We start from the raw sequence: 23,963 nt of genomic DNA, 5'->3' as shown, positions 1-23,963 counted from the left end.
AAAAGATCCGTCAAAGTTCTAACAAAGCTATGCCAGCAAATATGTAGGAAAATTCAACGACTAATTAATTAGAAGAGGTCAATCTACATTCCAATACCCCAAAGTAGACATGTCTATAGTGGCTTCCCCAGACCCTGGCTCTGACAAGGAAGAGCCAACTCCAGGGACTTTGAAATGATGGGGGTGGGGTCAGAGGAGCACCAAGAAGACTCTGATGTCTCTGGGCCGGAAGCAATGGGCCAGAAGAAGAAGAGAAGCCAAGTATATCAGAGGGGCTGTCAGAGGAACACTGGATGAATACTTGGCTGGAGAGGAAGGGGAAGAGACACAGCTGCATCTGGAGGGCTCAGAGACCCATTTAGAAAGCCATGGTAGAGAAGGATCGCAGTAGCAGCCAGTCAGCGGGGATAAGGAGGAATTGCCTCCTCCATTAGATCCCAGAACAAGCAGGGCTGAACAGAGGAAGGCACAATAAAGATCAGTGAGGCTACTCATGAAGAAGCAGCCTCCTAATGAGTTACACCAGCTGGCAAGCTATTTAGCCCAGCAAAGTGATGCTGATGACAACTCATCCATTTCCTGCCACGTGTGCGTATTCTGACTTTGTTACTCCTGCTTCTGGACCTGTACCTTGACCCTGTGACTAGACTTTGGTCTTTGCATTTTGGATTTTGGACTTGGACTTTGGTTTCATGTGCTGTGCTTGGACTTTGGACTTGTATCTGGACTTTGAACATGGCATGTGGATTTATGAGCTTGTTCTTGCCCTCAGACCTGAGTTTGTTTATAGCTTGGACTCATTGGTTTTTGCATGTGGGGTAAGTCCTGGGGAATAATATTAGGAGCTTGCAAATCCACAATAAACCCTCCTGGTATATGCATGTGGGACAATTTCCAACATATATTGATTATAAACAGGTTCTAACCTTGGATGTATATAATAAAGGACACCAATGGACTAAAGGACATCAATTCTAAAGAGATAAAATGAAGATGGAACGAGTATATTAAAACAGTATATAGCATAAATATCAACATCCAAGATACCTCTTAGAAGATATTCCTTACTTACAAGAACCCCAGACAGTGAAACTAGATTAGCACTTCAGTTGTTATCAAGTCAAAACTACAGGAACTGATGAAACCCACTGAAATATGCCAAGCAGCAGAAAAAGATCCGTCAAAGTTCTAACAAAGCTATGCCAGCAAATATGTAGGAAAATTCAACGACTAATTAATTAGAAGAGGTCAATCTACATTCCAATACCCCAAAGTAGACATGTCTATAGTGGCTTCCCCAGACCCTGGCTCTGACAAGGAAGAGCCAACTCCAGGGACTTTGAAATGATGGGGGTGGGGTCAGAGGAGCACCAAGAAGACTCTGATGTCTCTGGGCCGGAAGCAATGGGCCAGAAGAAGAAGAGAAGCCAAGTATATCAGAGGGGCTGTCAGAGGAACACTGGATGAATACTTGGCTGGAGAGGAAGGGGAAGAGACACAGCTGCATCTGGAGGGCTCAGAGACCCATTTAGAAAGCCATGGTTTTTTTTTTTTTTTAGGTGAAAACTGGCTCTAAGCGATGAGTGGGAAAAGAGAGGACTAAAAAAAAAATATTTGTATGCTAAGACTTTGTTGGAGGAGATGCCTTAAGGATTGAAAGACTAAAATATATTGCAATAAGATTTTAAGAAATAGATTTGGACTTTCTTTTTTCTGATTGATACTACCCTAGGAGGAGAGAGCGGGAACCCTGTCTTGGTTTGGACTGATTGATAACTTTGGGACTGTTTTATTTTTCCTTTGGAATATTTTGGTTGTTGTAAGAGAAAAGAAAAGAAAAGATTTATAATGGCTCCTTCTATTGAGGAACTGAGAAGGGACTATGAGCAAGCAAAAAAATGGTAAAGCTGGTTTGAAAGAAGCCTGCCTTTTTTTGGAAATGGCGCTCATTAACTATCAACAAACATTGCAACAGATGAAGACAGCAGAAGAAGAAGAAGGAGAGGAAGCCATCTTTAATAAATCTCAGAACTCGACCAAGAGGGAAGGAAGAGGGAAAGGAAGAGAAATAAAGGACTTAAGATTTAAAAAAAACATTTAAGAAAGGGAAAAATAAGGTGCAAAATCAATATAATGATGGTAACAAAAGGGAAGAGGAAAACGACAGAGAAGGGAAGCCAGTAAGGCAGAGGCTAGAAGAAGGGGGGTAGAAAGGTTTGTTGGGAGAAGAAAGAAAGGGAAAAGGTGGAGAAAAGCTACAAAGTTTTGAAATTAAATGGGAAAAAGGAATCTTTTAGGGATAAAGGATAAGTATAATTTTTGCAAAGAGATTTTGCAAGGTACATAAGATGATATGGTAGTATTGTATTAGAAATAGAAAACTTAAATGGCTTAAGAGTTGATAAGAGATTAAAATGTTGAAATGTTAATAATGATTGGTTTTAAAATTTAATAATATGAGGGGAGATTTAGAATATTGAGCTTTAATTAAAGAGTTTAATAAGATTATGGTATTGATGTTATTATAAAATTTTTATTATAGTATTTGTTTTTAATATTTAGATTTATTGTTTAACTATGTATTTAATTATTCTGGATGTATTATTCAGTTAGAATGTACCAAGCAAAATCGGATTGGGTATTGGGTGTTATTTTAAAGATTAATTTGATTAATTTAGTGGGGAGATAGAAAGGCATCATACTCTGATTAGTGATTTCAGGAGAAATTTCTTTTTTTCTATAAGGAATGAGACAAAGGTATAATAAAGAATGGACAAAAGATACAAATATAATGACTCAAATTAAGAAGATTAATTAAGATAGAATTAAAAAGAGTGAAATATGGGGAGAAGTTAATATAGAAGACTTAGAATGGTAAATAAAATAAGTAATGATATGTAATATGAGCATGAATACAGTTGAAGTCCATGAAGAAAGAGATACCTGGGTCCAAGTTACTTTCCAAAAGATTTTTTTATGTTTTGTGAGTTGTGTATATATGTTTTTTTTTGGGGGGGAGAATTAATGAAACCTTGCAGAAATATAGAATGAGAATAATGGTAACTAAGTCAGAAAGAAATAGATGAAATAATAATAATAAAATGGAATAAGAGTAAAGAGAAATAAAGAGAAAATGGATAAGAGGTTTTTGTATGTTTATATGGAAATGGTTTAAAACAGAATTATAGTTCATCTGACTTGTTAAATTTATAATGGAAAAAGGTTTAAATATGTAATGGATAATAATGACTTGTGTGTTTTGAAAATTAATAAAACTTGTTTAAAAAAAAAAGAAAGAAAGCCATGGTAGAGAAGGATCGCAGTAGCAGCCAGTCAGCGGGGATAAGGAGGAATTGCCTCCTCCATTAGATCCCAGAACAAGCAGGGCTGAACAGAGGAAGGCACAATAAAGATCAGTGAGGCTACTCATGAAGAAGCAGCCTCACTTCTCCTAATGAGTTACACCAGCTGGCAAGCTATTTAGCCCAGCAAAGTGATGCTGATGACAACTCATCCATTTTCTGCCACGTGTGCGTATTCTGACTTTGTTACTCCTGCTTCTGGACCTGTACCTTGACCCTGTGACTAGACTTTGGTCTTTGCATTTTGGATTTTGGACTTGGACTTTGGTTTCATGTGCTGTGCTTGGACTTTGGACTTGTATCTGGACTTTGAACATGGCATGTGGATTTATGAGCTTGTTCTTGCCCTCAGACTTGAGTTTGTTTATAACTTGGACTCATTGGTTTTTGCATGTGGGGTAAGTCCTGGGGAATAATATTAGGAGCTTGCAAATCCACAATAAACCCTCCTGGTATATGCATGTGGGACAATTTCCAACATATATTGATTATAAACAGGTTCTAACCTTGGATGTATATAATAAAGGACACCAATGGACTAAAGGACATCAATTCTAAAGAGATAAAATGAAGATGGAACGAGTATATTAAAACAGTATATAGCATAAATATCAACATCCAGGATAACACACACCAGTGTGTGCAAACTTCACTATAACATCCTTAATTTCACATGCAAGTAAAATAGGATCATCTAAAACAGATTAGAACTCTTCATGGAAAAAGAAATGCCAGATGTTCTAGCTGGATTTAGAAAAGGATGATGAATACAAGATATACCGGATAATTAAGAAACCCAAGGAACTGCAAAAGTCATTAATTGTAAAAAAAATATCTTGTTGTCAACTCATAAAATATTTTGTATACACATTTTATAGTTGACAACAGAAAGAAGGGGGGAAGAGCAGGCAAAAGGGTGAAATTGAAAGTACATTCCATTCATATTTTCTTTTAAGACTGATTAGATGTCTGAAGCTTCTGCTGTGAAAAAAATCTAATTGGAGAGCATGACATTTGGCTATGGACATTTTTTCATTGGATGATACACCCAGAAGGGTGGGAGAAAAGCAGGATAAAGGGTGACAGTGAATTACGTATCTTAAGAGTTGGCTATGCCCAGATTAGTGCCAGATGTAGAATGTTACCTTCAAATAAATCCTCTTTAGTTTTGGGAGTATGGCTCATGATTTAATTGGAGTAACTGCTGGAACCCTGATAGATAGCCAACTCTCTTAATTAATCATCAGGGTGCCTGTGTCCTGGCCTCTTCCATCACTCCCCGACATCTGGGGTGCATGGAGAGAAATACAGACAGCCATGGCAGAGACTATCAGGAGAAAGCTTGGCTTCCAGCCAGAAGCAAACAGAAACTGATAGCATAATTACAGAAGGAGGACAGCTCCTCTTCAACTCCAGAGAGGAGAAAACTGCTCTGTTGGAAGGGAGAAACCAGATAAGTACCTGATGGAATCCCTGGGGAGATCCATAGAGCAGCTGAGAGAGAGATCTGAACAGGCCACCATTTGAGATGACGGCCTGTCCTGCCACCCAAAACAGAGGGGAATTTTTACAGGGCCTTTTGAAGTGGGGAGAAGCAGGCAAGACCACAGCCCTCCCTCTCTACATACCAGAAGAAAAAAGATCCCACAGTGGCAGCCAGTGCCCCCCCCACCATGCAGTAGGCAGTCTCTTCCTCCTGTGCGAACTAGAGCTGGGGAGGAAGGTCAGCCACCTCAAGTGCAGGCTTACAGAGGGCGACAGGGAGAGGAAGGAGCAGAGCCCAATGAACCGCCCCGGTTCAGGGGGAAATTTGCTGGAGATCCAGACCAGCTAGCTTTATTCCTTGACTCAGCTGAGATCTACCTGGAATGCTATGGACACCTCTACCCCTCCCCTAGAGCCATGGTGAATGTCATTTCTAAGGGACTAGAGGGAGAAGCAAGAGGATGGCGAGCAACCATCCACAAGAGAAGGGGCCCCCAACTACATGACGTAGATGACTTCCTACAACTGCTAGAGGTCAGATTTCTGGAGGCAGAGGAGGACTCGTATGCAGAAGATGAGCTCAGCAACCTAAAGCAGGGAGGGCAGCCCATCAAGGAACACATCCATGAATTCAAGAGAATCAGTGTGAAGATACCTCTTTTTCTTGAGCGGATGCTGGTTCATTTTTTCAGAACCAGCCTGGACAAGCAAATTAGCAAAGTAACTGCCTATCAGGACATCCTGAACTGACTCTCTGAGTGGTTCCGAATGGCCATAAAAGTTGATGAGGCATTATGTGCTAACGATATGAGAAAACCGTTGGCAGCCAAAGAGAGAGGGAAACCAGATCAGAGACCACCCAGCCAATGGGACATTGCAGCACCACGACCAACCCCGAAACCAGCCCTCTCATGAAGTCCATTTAAATGTTACCGATGTGGGGGTGTAGGGCATATGGAAAGGGTGTGCACAACCCCAGACCTGAAACCAAGTCTGGAACCAACCCCCAGAGCACAACCAGAACGGGGCCCCAGACGTGCTACCAAGGTATCCCAGATGTCCCTTCAGGCGACAGAGGTCCCTCCCCACACAGCCAAAGGGGGGCAACCCCAGGCAACAGTGATCAGTTGCTGGATTCTTATGACAGCAATGATGAGGGTGAAAACAACCCAATGGTAAGTGGACCGGTTCCCCCTTTCATCTTCCCAATATGGCTCACGGCCCCAAAAACAGGAAATCGGGGGTCTTTCCAAGCCCTAATAGATTCAGGCTGCACTAGGTGCCTGATCAACCTAACCACGGTCCTGAAACTGGGGATCAGAGTGAAAAAGCTGACCCACCCAATCCAGTTCGAACAAGTAGATGGCTCCCTGTTGGGAGGAGTTTATGCCACTCACTTAATCGAACCAGTGAGACTAGAGCTAGAGGATCACTGGGAAACCATTAGTTTCGTAGTAGCTCCCAAAATGACAGATGCAGTCATACTAGAGCTTTCCTGGCTGGACAAGTGGGGCCCAACCATCTGGTGGCAAGGGGGTAGCTGCAGACTGAGGATAGCGAAGGGAACCCCTTCCTCACCATCCCCAACCCCTTCGTCACCATCAAATAGAAGCACCACCCAAACAGAGAGGTTCAAGCATCCTGACCCTGAAAAACCCTTCATCATTCAGGCAGACGCCAGTGATGTGGCAGTGGGAGCAGTGTTACTCCAAAGAAACAACCAAGGAAGCCTACAGCACTGCGCCTACACTTCCCGCAAGCTCACAGACACAGAGAAATGATGGGCTGCATAGGAAAAAGAGGCTTTCACAGTGAGACGGGCACTGAAAACTTGGCATCACCTGCTGGAAGGGAGGCAGAGACCTTTCAAAGTCTGGACTGACCATAAAAACCTGGAAGCCCTTAGGACCCCGTGAAAACTATCACCCAAACACGTCCGATGGGCTCAATACTTCAACTGATTCAACTTTGTGCTAAAACACATCCTGGGGGGGACGAACTTTCTGGCTGACACCCTCTCCTGCATGCCCCTGTACAAATGCGAAAGGGAGGAGGTCATAAACTCCATCATCCCCCCTGCCCAAATAGCTGCCCAAGTAACCACCAGACGCCAACGCCGTGATTGGCAAGACCAACTCACAGATGACCTAACTACAAAACTCAAAACCAAACTGCTAGCAGACCCCTGGTTCTGGGACAATCAACACACCTTGACAAAAAGAGATAACCTGGCATGGAAGGGGACAAAACTCTATGTCCCAGAATCCCTATGCACCCTAGTTCTTCAGAGAAGCCACAACACCAAACCGGCAGGCCACTTTGGGTTCTTAAAGACTTTACACTTGGCTCAGAGGCAGTTCTGGTGGCCTAGCATAAAGAAAAATGTAGACAGTTATGTGAAAAGTTGCACCATCTGCACTGCAATGAAAAAACGACCAGGAAAACCCCCTGGACTGCTACAAACAGTAGCGGAGCTGCCAAGGCCATGGGAGGAGATTGCAATGGACTTCATAGTGGAATTGCCGAAAAGTGGGGGAAACACGGTGATCTGGACTGTAATAGACTTATTTTTCAAACCTTGCAGCAGACTACCCTCAGCCCGCCAGTTAGCCAAGCTGTTCCTGAAGCACATCCACCACCTACATGGAGTACCATGGAGAATTATCTCAGACAAAGGGGTCCAATTCACAGCCAAATTTTGGAGGGAGTTCCTGCGGTCTATTGGGTCGTCCCAGGGTCTTAGCTCAGCCTTTTATCCAAGCACCAATGGGGGGGCACAGAGATTGAATGCCATGGTAGAGCAGTATCTGAGGTGCTACGTGAATTATCAGCAGTCCAATTGGGCGGACCTCCTACCTTTTGGAGAGGTCGCGTACAATAATGCTATTCACAGTAGCACAGGACTAACTCCCTTCAAGGTAGTGAGCAGCCTGAGTAACCAAGGGACACCCCCCCTCCACTTCTCAGTCAATCTGACCGATTGGATGTCAACACTGAAAGCAACTTGGGAGAATGTCAAAAAAGCACTGGCAAAAGTGGCACAGACCTATAAGGGACAGGCAGACAAACACTGAGCCCTGCAATGACCATTCCAGTTGGGGGAAAAGGTCCATCTCTCCACCAAATATCTGAGGTTAAGAGTCCATAGCAAGAAATTGGGGCCAAAGTTCATGGGACCATTCCCCATAGTAAAGATCATCAACCCAGTCACGGTGCAATTGAAGTTGCCCTGATTGTTAGGGAAAATACACCCGGTATTCCATAGTAGCCTATTAAAACCCGTGGTCGGATCAACACTGAGGCCCCTACCTTGTGAGCCCCCAGATCCCGTGGTCATAGGAGGCCAAACCCATTATGAGGTGCAGCGAATCCTAGATTCAAGGTGGCACAGGAGACAACTCCTATATTGAATCAAGTGGAAGGGCTATCCTTTATCAGAGGCATCATGGGTAAAGAGTAGGAACATCCAAGCCAATCGTCTTATAGCAAGGTTCCATGCAGAAAATCCAACCAAGCCTGGGGGGGGGGTTCATGAGCATAAACTTCCATATCTGCATCAAATTGATTTTGTGTGTGTTGTACAGGTCACCTTCAAGAAGTGAGGGGAGCCAAATATCAACTCATAAAACATTTTGTATACACGTTTTATAGTTGACAACAGAAAGGAGGGGGAGTTTCAAAGAGCAAGCAACAGGGTGAAATTGAAAGTACATTCCATTCATATTTTCTTCTAAGTCTGATTAGATGGCTGAAGCTTCTGCCGTGAAAAAATCTAATTGGAGAGCATGATTGATGACTCTTGGCTATGGACATTTTTTCATTGGATGATACACCAAAGGGGTGGGGGGAAAGCAGGATAAAGGGTGACAGTGAATTACGTATATCAGAATTGGCTACACCCAGATTAGTGCTGGACATAGAATGTTACCTTCAAATAAATCCTCTTTAGTTTTGGGAGTGTGGCTCAAGGCTCATGATTTAATTAGAGTAACTGCCGGAACCCTGACACTTGTTGCCAATCATATCAAGTTGTGGAAATTGCTCAGAAAAAAATGGAATCCCAGAACATCTCATTGTCCTCATGAGAAACTTATATACAAGTCAGAAAGTCACAGTAGGAACTTTTGTACAGTTTAGGAAGCCACAGTACGGAAAGTACATGGTGAAAAAGTTTGGCTCCAAGTTTGCAAAGGAGTATAACAAGCCTGCTTACTCTTCCCTTATTTATTCAATTTATATGCTGACTATATATTAAGTGTGATACACAATGACCAGAAACCGTAAAAGTATATTTATTCAGAGTTTTGCAAAAATTGGAATAAAGGACTCCTCTCTTTTTTTTTTCCCAACAAATTTTATTAGTTTTACAAAAACAATACACAAACAATCAAGGCATAATAACATAAAAAATCCTTTCTAAGAAAACCAATAGAACGTACAAAATAGTTCCAAATTGTAATATAGATATTTACGTTATCTATTCAACTTCATATCTTATCCCAACTTCTCCTTTTCATTCTATTATCCAAATTATATTTCTTGCTAATTAAAATTTTATTGCCTTTCATAAACAATACACAAACATACAAAACATAAAACATTAAAAAAAAAACTAACATAAAACATCTTTTCTGAAGGCTGTTTGATCCCGGGCTAAAAACTCTTCGCACAGACACAAATTCAAAAATCATATTCACTTTGTATATCATTCCATATCTTATTACCATTTTCAATTTTCTATATAGCTTCTTCCCTCTTTTATCTTTCTTAATTTTGTTTTATTTATCTTATCTCAATTCAGTTCATAATACTTATCATTCTTTGTCTGTTCTATTTCCATCTATCCATTCATCTTTTCTCTTTTAATATACTTCTCCTGTACACTGATTGGAGTGACGCCTTTGACTCATTCCCCTAGCTTAAAATTACTTAATATAACTTAATTTATATTGGGATTCTGTTTAGTACATTCTAAAATTACACAATAAATTTTATAAAAAGGGTAAAAACATAACAATAACTAAATAAAATCATATATAACCACTATCCATATCATTAGAAAGCTAATCATATATGTTGATACTCATTTATCTCTTAAGCATTTTACTCTAAATATACATATAAAAACACAATCTTATGTACCTTCCAGAATCCCTTTTTTCAATTATATTTACCCATTGTCTCTAAATAAGCTTTGTTTCTTTAAGTCTTGCTTCCCACCATTAAGGCTTCTCATCCCCTCCTTTCTCTCTTGCTTATTCTTCTCCTTGCCCTTTTTACCCCTTTGTCTCTCCTCCTCCCTTTTCTTACTCCCTTTCTGTTGTTTTCTAACCTTGTATCCACCTTTCATCTCATTTTTCTCTTTTTTGGGTTGTTTTTTCAAACCTTAAAATCCCCTTTTTCTTTTCCTCTTTCTCCTCCTCCCCAAAAAGAACCCATTGTTCATCAAAGATGGCTTCTTCTTCTTCTTCTTTGTCCCAGTCGTCCTGCTGCGTAGTCAACTTTTCATAAGTGCATACCGCCATTTCTAGAAATTGAAATAGAGTGCCCAAAGTATCTTTTCCATCTTGTTTTTCTTTTCTATATTTTTGATATTCAATTTTTAGTTCATCCACAAGCGATGCCATCATGAAGATAAAAACTTTTTCCAAAACAACCACCCAAGTATTTTTAATCAAAAATAATTGCAAAAAATTCCAAAGTTACCAAAGTTCTTTCTTCTATTTCTCTTTCTGGGGTTACTGTTTAATCAAAGAGATCCAATTACAATATATCTTTCTTTAAAGTTCTAGGCAATCTCCTCCTTTTTCAACTTCTGCTCCAATTTTTTTTCCTCTCCCTTCCCACTTACAACAACAATTTTCTTTTAAGTGTTCAGAAATCCATACCTCCAATAAGGGTTTTCCGATTTCTTAAGTTATTAAATCCAATGTCCAGGAATCCTTTATCCCTTGGCTTTAACTTTAAAAATAATTTACCTTCAGTGCCCAAATAAATTTTCCAAATCTTCGTCTTCGTTTTTTTTCCCCTTGACAGCTTTCTCCGCCACTTTCCAATCTTCTTAGGGATACAATGTATCTTCCAGCAATTCAAACGATTCAGTTTCCAGGGTGTTTAAAAGTTGTTGATTGACCCGGCTCGGCCAGCACTTTCACTTTTCCTGCTTCCTCCAGCACAATCTTACCCGGCTGCAGGCTTCTTCGTGGCGGCCATTACTGACTGCCGCTCCACCACCTCAGGAAAAAGGGGTTTTTCCGGATGAGGAGGGGGTCTGCGACACCCCCAACCCCCTGTTCAGCTCCCCTCTCTCTTCAGCTGCCTCTACAGGGCAGCCATATCCCCCTGACCCATTTGGATCGGGGGCACCTTGGCAGCAAGTGCAGCAGGAATCGCAGACAGTCGCGAATTCCTGCTGCCACCGAAGCCACGCGAAACCGGAATCTGACTCCTCTCTAATGTTAAGAGAATGGAGACCACGATCACAGATTGCATATTACATTTTATAGCTTCTTCATGCAAGTTACATTCACGTCACTTTTCCTGTTATTCTCTGGGTAAGCACTTAGGTTTTACTGGTACTTTTCCACTAAACACCACCCACAGAATCTCATGTCTTGTAAATCCCATTCTCATGGCTTCACCTTTCCTGTAATGAACATCAGCAGCTCTTAATTTTAGCAAACAAGACAATAATAAATTCCGTTTGGGTCAGAGTGACCCAAAACCATTTTACATATAATCATTGCCAAAGATATGACTTTTCATGTTCAAGCCAAAAGTTTGATATTTTTACAGAGCACAACAGCCTTGTTTTTATAGTTATATAATATTCCAGTAATATTCCAGTAATATTGCATAGGTCAGTAATAAGCTAAATATGGCATTACTTATGTTTCTCATTTTCACAAGTGTAATTCTTAATATGTATTTTTTACATATCACAATTAAGGAATGCTGGATTAAAAGAAACTGAGCATATTTTAAATTTGGAGCAAGAAACATCAATAACCTGCACTATGCTGATAACACTAACCCAATAGCTGACAACGCAAATAACATCTGCAAGCTTTAGTATTAAAAGTCAAGGATCATAGTGAAAAAACTGGGACTAAAATTAAATATAATTAAGTTCAAAATGCTATAGAACAACCAGTCTCAAACCTGACAAAGAAGATATCAAAGTGATGGATAGTTCCTTCCTTGTAGGACCAACCGTCAACAGTAAAGAAATAAGCAGTCAAGAAATACAATTTTATTTATTTATTTTTGTCAATTGCTTACAAGATAATAGGTATAAGTAAAAACATAGTTATGAATACATGGATACATATAAGAAAAAGAAAAAAATAAAAGAAACAATAGGACACAGACGGTAGGCACGTTGGTGCGCTTATGCAGGCCCCCTATAGACCTCTTAGGAAAGGGGTGAGGTCAATAGTAGACAGTCTAAGGTTAAAGTTTTTGGGGTTTGGGGAAGAAAGCACAGAGTCAGGTAGAGTATTCCAGACATTGACTACTCTGTTGCTGAAGTCGTATTTCCTGCAATCAAGTTTGGTGCAATTAACCTTGAGTTTGTATCTATTGTTTGCTCTTGTGTTGTTATGGTTTAAGCTGAAGTATTCATTGACAGGTAGGACATTGCAATGTATGATTTTATATACTATACTTAGATCAGACTGAAGGCGGCATAGTTCTAGGTTTTCTAGGTCTAGAATTTCGAGTCTGGTGGTATAAGGTATTCTGCAACGAGTAGAGGAGTGGAGAACTCTTCTTGTGAAATATTTCTGGACTTTCTCAACTGTGTTAATATCAGATACGTAATGTGGGCTCCAGACTGATGAGCTGTATTCGAGTATTGGTCTAGCAAATGTTTTGTATGCTCTAGTTATTAGTGTAAGATTACCAGAGAAAAAGCTACATAGGATTAGGTTAACAACTCTTAATGCCTTTTTGGCTATGTAGTTACAGTGGAATCTAGCACTTAGATCATTAGAGATGAGTACTCCAAGATCCTTGACAGAGTTTGGATCATAAACAAGGTCTTGACTATTCAGCCTGTATTTTATTTTTTGATTTTTGCCAATATGTAGGACAGAGCATTTATTTGTTGAGATTTGAAGTTGCCATTTGTTTGACCATTCTGATACATAGTCAAGGTCTTTTTTGAAGGGTAGCAGTATTGTCTGTGGTGTTGAATAGCTTTACATCGTCAGAGAAGAGAACACAGTTGCTCTTGATATGATCACAGAGGTCATTTATGTAGAGTATGAAAAGAGTTGGTCCTAGAACACTGCCTTGGGGGACACCACTGTTGACAGGTACATAATTTGATAGGACGCTCCCAATTTTGACCATTTGTTGTCTGTTTGACAGGAATGCTTCTATCCAGTTATGCAGGTGTCCAGAGATACCATAAGATTTTAGTTTTAGGAGTAGTTTGTTGTGTACCACTGAATCAAAGGCTTTACAGAAGTCTATGTAAAGTCTATTGCTTTGCCCTGATCAAGTTGTGTAGTCCATATGTTTTTGCAGTGTAAGAGTTGCAGATTACATGATAGTTTTTTCCTGAAACCAAATTGTTTATTAGAGAGTAGGTTGTTTGTCTCTAAGTGGAGGATAATGGATTGGTTAATAATTGATTCCATGACTTTACAGGTGACGCAGCATAAGGAGGTTGGTCTGTAATTTTCAACTAGGCTGGGGATGACCGCGGCTTGTGACCATAGTTTTGGCAAGGAGCTGGTCCTGAAAGATTTTTCAAAGATTATGCTTAAAGGTTCAACTATGGCAGTGGATAGCTTTTTAAAGAAGTAGGCACATATTCTGTCCAGTCCAATGGTTTTAGATTGCGTAGTGCTTTTTCAACATTGTCTTCTGTAAAATCGATATGTATTAGATCATGGAATTGGTGTGTAGAAAGTTTTCTTCTTGTTTAATGTGATAATTGGTGCATTCAGTTTTTATCTGGTGGCATAAATTTTTGAATCAGCTTTTGAAGTTGGCAATGTGACCAGATTTGTTTTTCCACCAAAGTGATTTCTTTTTGGATTGAAGCTTCCTTATTGTTATGGGTAATTTGTTTTTCCTGTTTTGGGAGTTGTTAATAATACATATAGTTTGATGTCTCTTTTGACTTCAAGTAAAAATATGTTGTAATGGTCTTCTACAGTATTGCATCCAGAGAATTGAAATTGTCAATCAAGGGATGAGAGATCATTGTTTATAATATCATAGTTGCCTTTTTTGAAGTTATAATTGTGGATTCCATCATTGTGATGATTTTTGTGTGGACATATGTTGAGACAAAAGTCAATCATGTTGTGGTCACTATTGGAAAAGGGTTCTTTAATTTGTATTCCATAAATTGAATTCAAACTATTGCAGAAGATGAGATTGAGGCAGTTGTTAAGTCTAGTGTTATTGGTTACTAGTTGTTCTAGTCCCAGATTTGTTACTGCATTGTAGAAGGTTGCATGTGTGGGTTCAGTTGAACATTAGTTAAGAGTCCAATTAATATGAGGTAGATTGAAGTCACCAAGAAAGATAAAAGCGTGTGGGCAGGATGCTGCCCATGTTAGTAGTATATTTAGCTTGTTTGCATGTTCAATGTCATAATCAGGGGCTCTGTAACATAGTAAGAACCGAAATGTGATATTTAAGGACAGTTCACAGACGATGGTCTCAGGAATAGCAAGCTCCTGGGTAACTTGGATGTTTTTTAGATGTAGAGACTTTTTATAGAAGATAGTAACACAGATTTACGGATTTCATGATCTGATCGGTAAACATGATAGTCTCTTACTGTGATAATGGAGTCAGGGAGGGATGCATTGAGCCATGTTTCACAGACAAATATAATGTCGAATTTAGCCGTATTTAGTAAGAGGAAAAATTCAGGTATTTTATTTACAAGGCTTCTTGCATTGAGTAGCTTTCATTTAAGGCCAGTTGTAGTTGGAATAGAGGTAGTTAGGGGTGTGCATGCCTAGTTTTGAGTAATGTTGGATTGGATGGGGTGGGCTTGGATGCGGAGTTGTGGGTTGTGTGACTTTCTTTTGATGCAATCAGCTATAATGACATTATACTGACTGTGCCCACCACGGTCATGCCATCACAGCCCCCTGAGGTCAAACACAACCTTGATGCAGCCCCCTCACTACCTCCCCTACGGATTTCATGATCTGATCGGTAAACATGATAGTCTCTTACTGTGGTAATGGAGTCAGGGAGAGATGCATTGAGCCATGTTTCACAGACAAATATAATGTCGAATTTAGCCATATTTAGTAAGAGGAGAAATTCAGGTATTTATTTGCAAGGCTTCTTGCATTGAGTAGCTTGCATTTAAGGCCAGTTGTGGTTGGAATAGAAGTAGTTAGGGGTGTGCATGCCTAGTTTTGAGTGATGTTGGATTGGATGGGATGGGATTGGATGCGTAGTTTGGGGTTGTGTGACTTTCTTTTGATGCAATCAGCTTGGTAGTCAATGTATAGGTCCTTTTCTCCATTGTCTAGACGGTTTTTGAGTTCTACAGGAACTGATTCTTTGCAATATGGATAAGTCTGGTGTTGAACGAAGTTTTTTGTTTTTGGGATTGGTTTTTGCAATGGCATTTATTGTATGAATGAATATGCGTTTGCTGGACTCATTTTTGTATACAACTCTACAAAATCTTGGGGCCACAGAGCCATCATTGTATTTGCACCCAGGGCCATCCCTGGTTATTTCAACGATATCTTCAGGAGAGATGTTTGTTGTATTTGAGTTGCTTATGATATCATGAACTTTGGTGATGTCGTCTGATTCATTGGTGTCTTCAAGACCAAATAAGATGGCATTTGGATGTTTCTATTCATGTTCCATGGTGTCTCTGATGAGTAAGGAGATATTTCTGGAATTATTTGAAGGGATAGTAATTGTTTGTGGCTGTGGTTTGGTGGTTATTTTTGGTTGTAGTTGTGATTGTAGTTGAGATAGTGGTTGTGGTTGTTGTGGGATTTGATTTTGAGCTGACAGGTACTCACATGTTGCTAAGTGTTCTTCTATTGAGTGAATGAGTGATTCTATTCTTTAAACTCTGTCAGGTAGGGTACTCAGTTTGTTTCGCTTAGGAGAACATGATGGACATAGATAAAAGAATGTATCTGAATTTTTAACCATATCAGCTAGGCTTTTGTTTGCGTTTAAGCAGGCAGGGTGGGGTAGATTATTGCATAAGCGGCATTTGATGTAAATTTCGCTTTCATTGATGGTTTCAAGACATCTGAAACATGTGCAGGTGTCTGGGAGGTAATTGGTAGAGATATTTTTCTTTTGTTTCAGTTTGGAGTTTTTGGCTGGCATGGTCAATGGCAACAGTACACTAATCAATTACAATAGCTAGTTAATGTGATAGATAGACAGTTACTTAATGAATGTTGGTAATTACTAAATGTTAATTGATATGTTAGAGAACAAATCAAAAGTAAGGTTACTTATTACTAAAAATCAATCAATCAATTGGTTACTCAAATCACTCTAATCAAATAATTTTGCTAAGCAACAAACAGACTAATTTATTACAGTAATTACTAAACACATTGGTCAATTAAATTAACTAAATCACTGATTTTACTAATCAGATATTCAGTAATTACACTATATGCACTAAACACTCAATCATACTAATCAGTAAAAACAATAAATCAATTAATCATTTGATAAAAATTAATTATTTTAAAGAAATTGATTTTTTGAGATAATGAAAGTAATGAAGTAGTATTGAGAGTCAGTAAGTAAAGGGTTATTGCTTTGCTTTGCTTTGCTTAGCTGTTGCTAAATAGATTTATAACCCCTAATAAACTGGCAGGAGGTCTCTTTTCCTGGGCTGTTTGAAAACAATCAGTGTGCAAGGGTTTACATTCTCTTTCTTGTTTTGTAGATTGAGTTTTTGAGATGCAGCACCTAATGTTCAAATGCTGTGATGTGTCTGTGCCTATAAAGATCAGAAATGTGCAAGCAATAGGTCTGTAGAACAGAAAATTGGACTTTAAAGAAGCAGTAAAGGAGGAATACTGATAACTTTGAACTTTGGTGTTGGAGAAGATTCCTGAAAATACTTTGGATAACCAAGAAACCAAACCAATGCATCATTGAAAAACATGATAAAAATAGTATGGGTGCTTTTAAAGATTTGAAAAGATCAGATAACTAATCAATACAGTTTTGTGGTGGTGGTGGTGGTGGTGGTGGTGATAGTAAGAGGATGCCATAGAATACCATGGACAACCAAGAAAACAAACCAGTTTATCAATTCAAAAATGAAACAACTCAATCCAAAGGCACAAACAAGTTAAGAATTACTCTATTTTGATATGTTATACAAAGACCTATTTCTCTGGGGAAGGCTCTAATGCTGGGAAAAGTGGAAGGGAAAAGAAGGAAGAAAGGGGTGAGCAGCAGTGAGGTGGATGGACTCAAGGACTCAAGTACATGGAAATAAATGCAGCATTGGAAGATATGACAGACCAAATTAGGGGCAGATCACCAAGAAGATCTTTCTGTGTGGCGGTGAGGACTTAAAATTACTAGAGGCGATCAGTCAAACTATTTAATCAAAATAACTGAGGAAAATATTTTGTAACACAAGATCAAATTGTAGAAACATTAGAAGATGTATCACCTGAGCCAGATGGTATCCCTCTAAAATTCGTAAAGAACCTAAGCAAATGTGAATGTGTTAGTCTTCTATAAAAGGTATAACATTGTAATAATGAATATAATGCAAGAAAGACAATAATAAGCTGTTACTAAAACAAAACAAATATTGAATATTTATCTTTTATTTGTAAGATTCTTTACTAACATCTTAGCCTTTTCTTTGTTTATTTTTAATCCTGCCACTTCCCCCAAATCTTCTATTTTTTGAATCAATTTCATTCCTGTTTCCAGTGGTTCTTCTAGGATAAATACTAAATCATTCACAAACACTTGTAATTTGTAATTTTCTTTTTTTATTTCCATATCTTTTATTTCTGGATTTTGTCTGATCTTTCTAATCAAAACTTCCAGAGTTAGCATAAATAATAGGGGAGGCAGTGGACATCCTTGTCTTGTACCCTTGCTTATGTTAAAATTTTGTCATATCTCCATTTACTATCACTTTCACCATTTGTTTAGAATATATTGCCTTAATCATATTTATACATTTTTCACCAAAGTTCATACATTTTAGTTGTTGTATCATAAATTGCCAATTCAAATCAATTCAATTCAAAGAGGTCTGTAAGGGGCATGCATAACTGCACCATCATGCCTACAGTGCACCATCGTGCCTACCGTCCCTGTCCTATTGTCTCCATTTATTCATACCTATTTTCTGTATTCTTACTCATGTTTATACTTATATCTATTATTTTGTAAGCGATTGACAAATAAATAAATAAATAAATTATCAAAGGCTTTTTGTGCATCTAAGAAGATCAGCACTGTTTCTCAGAGTGTACTTCATAATATTTCAATGTATTCAAGATGGATTTTCATATTATTTTTAATTTGTCTTTTAGGTAAAAAAACAGTTCTGGTCCAGGTGTATAAATTAATTGAAAAATCTTTTTAATCTCTCTGCTACTATTGAGGCATATATTTTGTAATCTACATTTAATAATGATATTGGTCTATAGTTTTTTATCTGCTATAAATCTGAATCTTCTTTTGGTATTAGGGTAATATTTTCTTCTGCCCATGTTTTAGGAAGATTAACTTTTAACAACACATCATTATAGACCTCCAACATTGGCAAACCTAAAACCTCTTGTAAATGTTTATAAAGTTCTGCCAGAAGTCCATCTGGTCCAAGTGTGCTATTGTTTTTTGTCTTTTAATTGCTTCTGTTAATTCCATCCTTATTCTTTCATTTAACATCATTTTCACTGTCTCTGGTATTTTGAGTAACATGGCCTTTTCTAAATATTGTATTATTATTTCTTCTGGAACTTTTTCTTGATTGTAAAGTTTTCCATAAAATTCCTGGATTATTTTCTTTTTATCTTTATTTTGATAGTAAAGGATCCCTTTCTCATCTATCAATTTATAGATTATTTTCTTATCTGTCTCTTTTTTTCAGTTTATATGCTAATCATCTACCTTGCTTATTTGCATTTTCAAAAAAGTTTTGTCTTGCCATTTTGATTTTTTGTGCCATTTCTTCTTTTTCTATTAAATTAAATTTATGTTTAGTTAATTCCATTTTCTTTCACATTACTTTTCCATGAGTCTTTCTGCAGTTCTATCTCCAACTTTTTCAGTTCTTCTTGTAGTATTTGTTGTTGTTGTTTCTTTTTTGTGTTTCCTGTTGCTATATATGTTATGGCTAATCCTCGCATATATGCTTTAGTCATGTCCCAAACATTTTGTAATGATGTTTCTTCTTTTCTATTTTCTTTAAAGAAAATGTCCATTTCTTTTTCCGTTATTTGTATAAACTCCTTGTCCTTTAATACTTTGATTCAATGTCCATCTCAGTTTTTTTCCTCTTTCCCTTCCACCTGATTTTTATAGGATTGTGATCTGCCCATATGTTTGTTTCTATGTCAACCTCTTGGATATCTCTTCTCATTTCTTGTGACATCCATATAATATCTATTCTAGACCAGATTTGCAGATTTTCTATTCAAATAGAATGTACAGTATATTGATTTTTTTGGGGGGGGGGGGAATTAACTCTCTCCATATACGCTGAATACCTATTTCTTGTGTCATTTCAAAAAATGGTTTTGTGAGGTGTCCTTCTATTTTTTTCTTTTTTTTACTCCTTCTGTAGTCTCTCCCATTCATTATCTGACAAAGTATCTGAGAGACCCAAATGTCTATCCAAACCAAAAAGGGAGAAAGAGAGAAAAAAAGAGAAACAAATATTCCATTTAGGTCCAACATCAGCCCAAGCTATTTAAATCTCTTCATGTAAGGGTCAGTGTTTTCATAGGTTATTTCTATATGACCAGTAAAAACAGCTGTAATCTTCCTTTCTTCTTTATACTTTATGGTTCATACTTCAGCAACAGCCAGAATTTCCCTTTTGGTTTAACAATTACTATTTGTAATCCACTAAGGCCCAAGACCCATTATATATCCTAGATAAGGTACTACTAGATAAAGTAGAAAAATGTGGATTAGACAGCATCACCATCAGATGGATTCATAACTAGCTGACCAATCACACTCAATATGTAGTCCTCGATGGAACTGCATCTACATGAAAGGAAGTATGCAATGGAGTATCCCAAGGCTCTGTTTTAGGCCCAGTACTCTTCAACATCTTCATCAATGACTTGGACAAGGGGATAGATGGGGAACTCATCAAATTTGCAGATGACACCAAGCTGGCAGGAATAGTCAACACTACAGAAGATAGGCTTAAGATACAGAAGGATCTTGACAGACTTGAACATTGGGTGCTATTTAACAAAATGAAATTCATGGTGAAAAAAGTAAGGTTCTACATTAAGGCAAGAAAAATCAAATGCACAGGTACAGTATTGCTCAATATTAGTAACTGTGAGAGGGATCTTGGAGTCCTATGAGCCAGCAGTGTATAGCAGCTGCCAAAAAAGCCAGCAGAGTTCTAGGCTGCATAAACAGAGGGATAAAATCAAGATCACATGAAGTCTTAATACCATTTTATAATGCCTTGGTAAGGCCACACTTGGAATAGTACATTCAGAATTTTCACCACGATGTAAAAAATATGTTTTTTTAAAAAAACAAATTTTATTGGTTTTTAAAGACAAACAAACACAAACAAAACATAAAAACATCCAACTTTCTTTCATAAATGTACAAGCAGTGTGTCGGTTGGTTTACAAATTTTTTCTGCATCCATTTCATAGTCTCAATTACAGTTACATTGCATAATAACTCATATTATCAATCAAAAATTGAATACCCTAGTTTCACTATTGATCAATCATTTGACTATAATTTTGTTCATTCATACTTTGCGAGATAACTATAATTTACTTAGTTTATTTGATAACAATTCATATAATCCTCCCAAATCTATCCTAAAAACATTTTATAGATATGATAACAAAAAAAGAAATACATCTTTATATATTCATTATTTTCTAAAATTCTAAATATTCTATTATTGTATTTTATTATCTAACCATTGATAGAAAAGGTCCCAAATTTTATAAAATTGTTTATCCTCTTGTTCTCTAATTTCAAATGTCAATCTACTCATTTCAGCACATTCCAATATTTTCTTAATAATTTCCTCCTGTAATGGTATTTTCTCATTTTTCCAATTTTTAGCAAATACAATCCTAGCCGCTGTTAATACATTTACAAACAAATATTTTAAATCTTTACTGTATGTATCAGGTAAAATTCGCAATAAAAATATCTCTGGTTTCAAGTCTATATGTTTCTTTGTCATTTTTTCCAACCACATGCGGATTTTAGTCCAGTATTTTCTAGTGTCCTCACAAGTCCACCACATATGGTATTATGAGCCAGGTATCTGATGACATTTCCAACATTTTTCGGATTTATTCTTGGACATTCTTGCGATTCTTGTTGGGGGGAAATGCCACCTGTAAAACATCTTATACAAATTTTCTTTATATGCTGTTGACATTGTCATTTTATAATTTTGAGACCACAATTTTTGCCATTTCTCTAAATCAATCCCATATCCAAAATTCTTCCCCCAAGCAGTCATACTTTCTTTAACTTGTTCCTCCTCTAGTTTAGTTTCCAATAAATAACCATACAATTTTTTAGTCACCTTTTCATCAGTACCTGTCAAAATCTTATCTGTCAGTCAATTTGTCATAAAATCCTTCTGTTTTGAGATCTTCATCATACCTTGAATGTATTTGCGCATATGAAAACCAATTCATCTTTATACCTTGTTCCTCTAGATTTTGCATCAATTTAAGTTCACCCTTTTCATCCAATATTTCCCCATATCTAACTGTTTGTTCCTTCTTATATATTATGGGATAGGAAAATGCTTCAATAGTCGATAACCAGACTGGAATTTTCAAATAGCATTGTCTTTTAATCTTCTCCCAATTTAACCACAGAGACTCCCGTATATGATGTCTTCTAAAATACCCCTGTGTTTTAGTTCCCTTATACCATAGAAAAGCATGCCACCCCAACAGCAAATCATGTCCTTCTAATGTCAACAATCTAGTATTTCTTAATGTTATCCATTCCTTAACCCACATCAAGTTTGTAGCTTGGTAATACAACTCCCAATTAGGCAAACCAAATCCTCCTCTAATTCTAGCACCTTGCAAAAGTTTTAACTTTATTTCTTACCTTGCCATATATATTTCAAGATAATTTTATTTAAATCTTCAAAATAGTCCTTTCCAAGCCTAATTCGTATTGTTTGAAACAGGTATAAAATTCTGGGTAAGATATTCATCTTGATTGTTGAGATTCTCCCTATTAATGACAATTGTAGATTTTCCCATTTCGTCAAATCTAACGCTATCTGTTGTTTAAGTTTAATGTAATTGTTCTCTTTTAATGTACTACATCTTGCTGTCAAATATATCCCCAAGTACTTAACCTTGTTCGTGACTTGAATTTTCAATAGGTCTGCCAGTTCTTCTTTTTGTCTTACTAGCATATTCCTTGTCAAGACCTTTATTTTATCTTTATTTATTTTCAAACCAGCCACCTTACCATATGCCTCTGTCTTTTCCAATAATTTTGGTGCTGTTTCTAAAGGGTCTTCTAAAATGAAAGCCAAATCGTCCGCAAAGGCTTGCAATTTAAATTCTTCCTTTTTAATTTACATTCCTTTTATACTCTTATTGTCTCTAATATTTCTATTCAACACTTCCAAAGTTAATACAAATAGCAAAGGTGATAGTGGGCATCCTTGTCTTGTACCTTTTCTTATATTGATGGAATCTGTAAATTCTCCCTCTATCATTACCTTTGCCGTTTGCTTATGGTATATGGCTTCTATTGCTTGAATGAATTTTCTGGCAAAACCCATCTGTTCCAATAATAATAGCATGAATCTCCAATTCACATTATCAAATGCCTTTTGTGCATCTAAAAATATCATTGCCATTTGCTTTTTGGGGTGTGCCTCATAATATTCCAAAGTATCCAAAATTACTCTCATATTATTTTGATTTGTCTCTTTGGCAGAAATCCACTTTGATCAGGATGAATAACGTTATTTAAGTATTTTTTTAAGTCTTTCTGCCAAAATTGAAGCAAAAATTTTATAGTCTGCATTTAATAAAGAAATAGGTCTATAATTCTTAATTTGCAGTGGATCAGCCTCTTCTTTTGGAATAAGTGTAATATAGGCTTCTGACCATGTTTTAGGTATCTTCTTCTTTAACATAACTTCGTTCATGACTTCTAGCAATGGAAGGCTCAGCGAATCTTGTAATGTTTTATAAAATTCTGCCGGAAGCCCATCTGGACCTGGTGCCTTTCAATTGTTTTGCTTCTTAAGTGCTTCAGTTAGTTCCATCATTGTTATATTGCTTTCTAACATTTGTTCAGTCTCTTTAGGTATTTTAGGTAGATTAGCATTCTGTAAGTACTGTTTGACTCTTTCCTCATCAATATTCTCTTGCTTATATAGTTGCCCATAGAAGTCTCGAATAATTTACTTTTTCTCTTTATTGCCGTAGCAAACTTGACCTTGATTATCTATTAACTGCAATATTTTCCTTGATTCTTTCTCCTTTCTCAATTTGTATGCTAACCATCTACCTGGTTTGTTTGCATCTTCAAAGTAGTTCTGTTTAGCACTTCTAATTTTCTGTGCTAATTCTTCTTTCTCTATTTGACCCATTTTGTGTTTAATTATGTTCTTTTTCAAGTCTTTTATTCTAGTCTTCTAAAACTTTAGTGGCTTGCCTTTTCCTGATGTTCCTTTTCCTTGTATAGTCTATTATCAAGCCTCTGGCATATGCCTTCATTGTGTCCCAAACATTCTGAATTGAAGTATCTTCTTTTTTATTTTCTCTAAAGAAAAAGGCCAATTCTTTCTCCATCCGCTGTGTGAAGTCTTTTTCCTTTAAAATAGTATTATTTAACGTCCATCTCGATCTTCTTTTTTGTCTTTTCCATTTAATTGTCACTGGATTG

At 37.4% G+C, this 23,963-nt stretch overlaps 1 protein-coding gene and 1 long non-coding RNA gene across 2 annotated transcripts in view; one reads left to right on the top strand and one right to left on the bottom strand.

Moving 5' to 3' along the window:
• Window positions 1–23,963, top strand: part of IL1RAPL1 (interleukin 1 receptor accessory protein like 1) — a 1,416,302-nt gene that overhangs the window by 604,780 nt on the left and 787,559 nt on the right. The window lies entirely within an intron of this gene.
• LOC148130514 (uncharacterized) lies at window positions 9,180–10,840 on the bottom strand. The gene is made up of 2 exons (XR_015749841.1): window positions 9,966–10,840; window positions 9,180–9,867 (listed from the first exon to the last, which is right to left on the bottom strand). It is a non-coding gene; the product is annotated as an uncharacterized LOC148130514 (long non-coding RNA).

This window comes from Notechis scutatus, chromosome 5, assembly GCF_049901735.1.
Source record: "Notechis scutatus isolate UNSWTSFEM ecotype Mainland chromosome 5, rNotScu1.2, whole genome shotgun sequence".
Lineage (NCBI taxonomy): Eukaryota > Metazoa > Chordata > Lepidosauria > Squamata > Elapidae > Notechis > Notechis scutatus.
Note: the sequence above shows the minus strand (reverse complement) of the source record. Positions and strands in the feature narration are given on the sequence as shown.